Consider the following 6,000-nt stretch of genomic DNA (forward strand, 5'->3'; position numbering starts at 1 on the left):
CCCATTCTCCGTAGGACGTTTACTAGATTGAGCTTTTCGGTTGTCACCCCTCGCTGCTCCAAAGCGCTCGTCTTGTTCAACGTGCATACGCTCGCTAGAGGCTGCGCGCTTTGACGTTGCGCTACCTCCACGAGCGCGCTGAGAGGTTGAGGGTTTACTCTCACGAGAAGTTGCGTGAGAGTTGAGTGCAACCCTGTTAATCGTGGGTCCTTTGTTGACGGACCTATGAGGACTAGGATGACGTGGTTGCTCCTTCATCAACTCGTCATCCAAGATTGACGAGAAAAGCGCATCTAGGTCCGCTTGCGACACGTTGACAAACGATTCGCCGCTCATGGTAATTGGCTCGCAGAAAGCAGGTCAGCTAGGCAGGAGATTGGCAGCTTGGCTTGATCCGAGTTACGTCCTTGCAGCGCAGGTTGGGAGGTCCAGCGAGCGAAAGTAGCGGCTAGGTTTTTAGGCTAGTCCGGCTACACTGCGGTTGCTGAGTGAGTGAGTGTCAGCTTGAGTTGATCAGAGCTACGTCCTCGCAGGGTCCAGCGGAGATTGGCAGCTTGGCTTGATCCGAGTTACGTCCTTGCAGCGCAGGTTGGGAGGTCCAGCGGGCGAAAGTAGCGGCTAGGTTTTTAGGCTAGTCCGGCTACACTGTGGTTGGTGAGTGAGTGAGTGTCAGCTTGAGTTGAACTGAAGTGCGGTCGTGACCAGGTGAATGTAGTAGTAGTGGCTAGGTTTTTACGCTAGTCCAGCTACGCTGTGGACGGTGAGTGGGAGCCGGGTCGCCGGCCTGGCGTACAGAGCAGAGGTTCGCTCTAGGTGCAGGTCGGAGCCGGGAGAGGGCGGGAGGCGTCAGGACTAGTGTAGAAGGAGACGGGTCGTTGGCCTGGCGGTACAGAGCTCTAGGTGGCGGTCGGAGTCGGGAGAGGGCGGCAGGTGTCAGGAGTAGTGCAGAAGGAGACGGGTCGTTGGCCTGGCGGTGCAGAGCAGGGGACGCTCTAGTTGTCGGACTGGAGCAGAGCTTCGCCCTAGACGTCAGCTCGGAGTCTGAGCTCGGAGTGCAGCAGGGCTTCGTCCTAGGTCGGCTGGAGCAGAGGTTCCTAGTGAGAGAGAGAGGAGTCTTGAGGTCTTCACTGGTGCTGGAGCTGGAGCTGCTGGATCCTTCTGGAGCTGGAGACGACTGTGACTTCTGGAGCAGCAAGCTGAGTTTATATACAGCAGAATCGACCCCTCTTCTTTGCGAAGGTGGTGGGAGCTGGTGTCCGCGTCGAGGAGTGGGACTCGGGTACGTTGTCATATTGACTTGTATTCAGGGTCTCAGGTACGTTGTCACGTTGGTGACTATTCACAGAGTTTTTTCTGTCTTGCGATCTTATTCGGAGAAAATCTGGATTTAATCTGTACTCTGAGGGTAGTTTACACCATATGTCATCGGAACATACGTCAAATATTGATAAAATCATTCGGGGAGGTATTTCATAAAATTCTGATTTCGTCACATCAGTTTTAAGTAATTTTTTTGGAGCTACGTTGAAAGGAATTGTGATTGGATCGATTGTTTTTTTATTCATTAAAATTTCAATTATATTAAGATGTTTTCGACAAAAATTACAATCTTTTCTCCTCACGACTTTATCTGAAAATTTAATCTCCCCACTCATGCATGTTAGTGGATTACCGTTACAAAAAGTCTCACTTACAAAGTCCAATCGTCTTCGAAGTTGTAGCGGTAGACGCGACCAGACTTGTAACTCCCCTACATCAAAAATTTTTAAAATAATGAGCGGCGGTATGAGTCGAAACTCGTTCTGGGAAAACGAGGAGGTGTTTAATTTTGGAAGTTTCGGAGAGGGTATCATTTTTAAGAATAAAGGGTATGTTAATGCGTTAGTGTTTGGTTCAAACTGGGCAGTTTTTTAAGCATGAAGCACTTTATATTTAGTTCAATCCGTCCTAGGTATTTTTATTAGGTTGTGTTCGTCAAATGACGGTACTCTCTTTCTTTTCATGACCAATTCTTCATGCAATCGTTTCAGATGAGTTTGGTGAGTGGTTATGCTATAATGACCGTATGGTAATGAAGATATTCCGTCAATCAATTGAAAGCGTTTGTCGTCCTCACAAGAAAGCGATTTTTTTGTAGTCTCGACAGTGTATAACTTATGCTTCTTGCTCACAATAGTTTTTTGTTTGTGGAAAAAATCTTTTCTTTGAAAAATACACTCTAGATAATTGTCTACACTTATTCCATCTTTGACTAATTTTCTTTTTATACCTTTTAACTTTTTTTTCTCCGAGATCGGGGTTTGAATTGCGTAGGCTTTAGTCCTACATCCTGCGAACAATTGTATAGGTGTACTATTAAATTCGTCCTTCATCAGTCCAAGAACTTTCGTATTTTTAGTCGAAAATAATGGGTGATCCTTTGGGTAGTCAGAGGTGTCAAAGTGTTTGTCCAAATAAAACATATCTTCATAAATGTCATGGTTAGTTATCTCCGCACAAATGGAGTCAGTATCCGTCGCGAGTATTTTTATAGAATTACCGTACAGAGGTTTAAGCACTCTATAAACAAAATCATAGATGATCGACTTTGATATGTCTAAAACTGCTTGACCAATTATATTTGGACGATCGTATTTTACAATTTTTTTAAACTTGTGGATTGCCGCAAGATTTTTGTCAAAAATGGTCGCACTTTCGAAAAATGGATCTGATACTAACTTCTGAAATCTGCTCCTGTTTGAGACAACTTCTATATTCTTTCTTTTGTGCGCAGCCTCTAATGTCTTGCCGAAAATTGAACAATTGATGTATTTATAAATCCCGCTCTCAAAATCGGATTTTGCGTGCTTTCGGAGTTTTGTATTCATCAGCACGTACTCTCGTATGAAAGGTGCTTGATTAAACTCTATAGCACGATGGATTTTTTTCAAAGTTAGACCGAATTCCATAGCTTGCCTCAGGGCTTTTATATGGATAACATAATGATCCTTATCGTATAAAGTACCTATCAACTTATTGGTTTTCCCGTTTGGAGGAACACGGTTTTCAAAGCAAAATGGGAAACATGAATGTTCATCATGTAGATTTCGATTATACTCTAAATCCACCTGCAATAGGTATCCCTTCAAATCGTTGTCTGTTGTTTTCATAACGTCAAAATTTACGAGTTCATTCTCTGTCAAATATCGAAAGCCGTCGAGAGGAAGCGGGTATGTCAATGATTTACCATATAAATTGTTGGCATCCCAGAATATTAAATGTTTTACTTTGCACCCTTTCTTCGGTGGAAACCCTACGTATTTATTGCGCGCAGCGCTAAATTTTTTATTTATGCACGCGTATCCCCCTCGGATACCTTCTAGAACTAAATATTGCATATTAATGTCAGTTAAGAGTTCTATATTTATTCTCGTTTGGTACAGCATTGTTTGCAAGCTGTATGCAGGAAGAGTTAAACACCACGCAGGATCTAAACCGTATGTAGTATGGAATATTTCTCGAGTGGATTGAAATACGTCACAGAGCTGTAATGTGTCCAATTTCACGTAGTACAATGTAAAGTCAGCTAGCGTTTTACATTTCAACCTATTCCATACATCACAAGCATGCTTATAATCCTCGCTGGAAATATCTTCCCCGTTTAAGGAGTTATAGAACTGCTCTTTTGAAGGTAATTGTGTTTCTTCATACTTATCCCATCCATCAAAATAGTCATACGGGTACACGCCTTTCCGCATCAGCAAATCGAAAACGTCTTGAGGAAAATGTCTCTTAGTATGGTAAAATTTTTCGGGAGGAAGTAAAGATATCAATTTATTAAGCGGTGCTGGTAAAAATCTATAAGAGTCTACGAAGCGGAATTGAAGTTTTCCGTGTTGCTTCATAATAGAGATATAATTTTCTTCTGATGTCGGAATGACTTTCAGGAGCCCAGGCGAATCACCTAATTCTAAAATCAGCGGGTGAGCGTCATACGGTCCTAAATTGTGAATAAATATAGGCACAAATTTAGGTCGCGTGTATTGAAAGTTACACTGAGAGTGGCTCACACCTCTAATATTGTAACCTTCCTGTTTTGCGTACGAAAAGGACGGCTTAAAGTGATCATGATCTAATACTTTGTCTTCAAGTAAAGGTTTTTCGCATATATAACAGTTTTTAGCCTCTTCCAATAATTTCTTTTTAGCCTCAGGTGATATTCGGATAGGGTTATTCACGCTGTACAAATCTTCAGTACGTTCAATTTCCTCTTTGATTTTCTCGATACATATTTTGGAAGCATTTTTACCTATGTAGGTGTATGGACGTCTGTTTGGTTCATATTCACTAACTACGTACATACAAAAGGCTGAGGGTTCATGTCGTTGCAATAATTGCGTTCTGTTACCTCTTTTTTCGCTAATCGGTAGTAACATGCACTCAAAATCAAGAAATATATGAACGGGACTTTTTGCTTATATTTATAATTTTGAAAATTTAACCAACGGTTTTTGCCGCTTGGCATTACCACTTTTCCGATTGGAAAGTTACGACATGTTCGAGTATGTTCTCCGAGTTTTAGGGGGCTGTTAAATCGCGATAAACACCTTTTACAAATAAATAATTTACTTTTGCGTCTATTAATCTGTCGGGAAAGCAGAGCTGAGAGATTAAAAATTTCAGCAAAAAATGTGCCGCTTTCGCTCTTAACCATTAAAAGATTTTTATGTATTCTAGTTTCAGAGGATGTAACACATAACGGATAAATTTGTCCGTTTTCATTGAAGCTGTAAACATTGATACTTACAGTTGGATTCCTTCTTTCCCACTGTTTAATATTAGCGATGCTTATATCGTCCGATTCCGCGCCAGTCCAATCGTAAGTGTCCGTTTTTTGTCCTTCGAGGATGGCTAATTTGAATGACTCAGAAGCGCAACAATCAATATTCTGGACAGCTTGCTTCTTCAGAATCGCGTCTGGTATTTTAAGCCTACTCTTATTCATTAATCTAACTTTAAAATCGCAAGAACAAAGCGAGACGTGTGTCAACATTCTTTTTTTGTTGCTAAAACAAAGCAAACATTTTTTACAATAAAAGTGAAGTTTTTTTTTCCCGTTCGCGTATGTTAAGAATCTTTCAAAATTTTTAATCCACATATAATGACCGTCTTTCAACAGTAGATCTCTGCACTCGTCTTTCTCGCTTTCTGATATTCTAAGAGGGTAAATATCAGAATTTTCTTCGTCGAATTTAAAAACATTTATCGAGATATTATTGATTTTTTCGAACTCTGTGATGTCATCTAATGTTACGGGCATTTTAGGCCATACATATCTAGTGTGAAATGCTGGATCTTTTAAATAAGACTGTTTTTTTGTAGGGTTTCCGGTTACAAACGGTCCACTAACAGCATACTTAAAACATTCAAGACCCGTGTCCTTTACTGAAACAAGTGATTTAGAATTTTTTAATTTAACATTATCAATACTTCCCGCACCTTTTAACGGAATATAGACAAACAAAGTTATCTGCAAATAATCGCATGAAAATAATGTCCATCCGCTCTTTTTCGTGTAGAATTCGGTCTCTTCATTCTTAATTTCCGCTGTAGCCTCGTCGTAAGTTACGTCTATATCATATTCTGTATAAAGAGCTTTAATATTAGCGTGGTGAGATTTTTCCAACAAAATCTCGAGTATTTGATGATAGTATGTACAGCGTAAACTATATGATACTTTAAACTGCATTTTACTCCTGAGCATGGCTGTTGTGATAAAGCGTATGACGCCATCTCGAACTGAAGTTAAAAAAGTTGTTACGTCAGCAGTTATGTTCCGTAAAGTTATTCTAAAGACATACTGGTTCTGGAATGCACTTTTTATAAGTTTTATTGTATACTCCTGCATAAGTAAGTATTTTCAGCGATTCACTCTTCGTTGAGATTCAAGCTACACTGCACAGTTTGAAGCCAAACGTAGCCGTTTTAAAGCCTGCCGTGGCGTGGATAGGGGGGGGGGGG

General features: G+C 40.8%; 2 protein-coding genes across 3 annotated transcripts in view; both read left to right on the forward strand.

The window, feature by feature from the left end:
- The window catches only part of LOC109041567 (uncharacterized), a 71,222-nt gene that overhangs the window by 55,050 nt on the left and 10,172 nt on the right, over nt 1-6,000 (forward strand). The gene's annotated exons all lie outside the window — the stretch shown is intronic.
- LOC109039774 (protein D1) overlaps nt 1-6,000 on the forward strand; it is a 67,417-nt gene that overhangs the window by 44,053 nt on the left and 17,364 nt on the right. The gene's annotated exons all lie outside the window — the stretch shown is intronic.

The sequence above is a fragment of the Bemisia tabaci genome, chromosome 3 (assembly GCF_918797505.1).
Source record: "Bemisia tabaci chromosome 3, PGI_BMITA_v3".
Classification (NCBI taxonomy): domain Eukaryota; kingdom Metazoa; phylum Arthropoda; class Insecta; order Hemiptera; family Aleyrodidae; genus Bemisia; species Bemisia tabaci.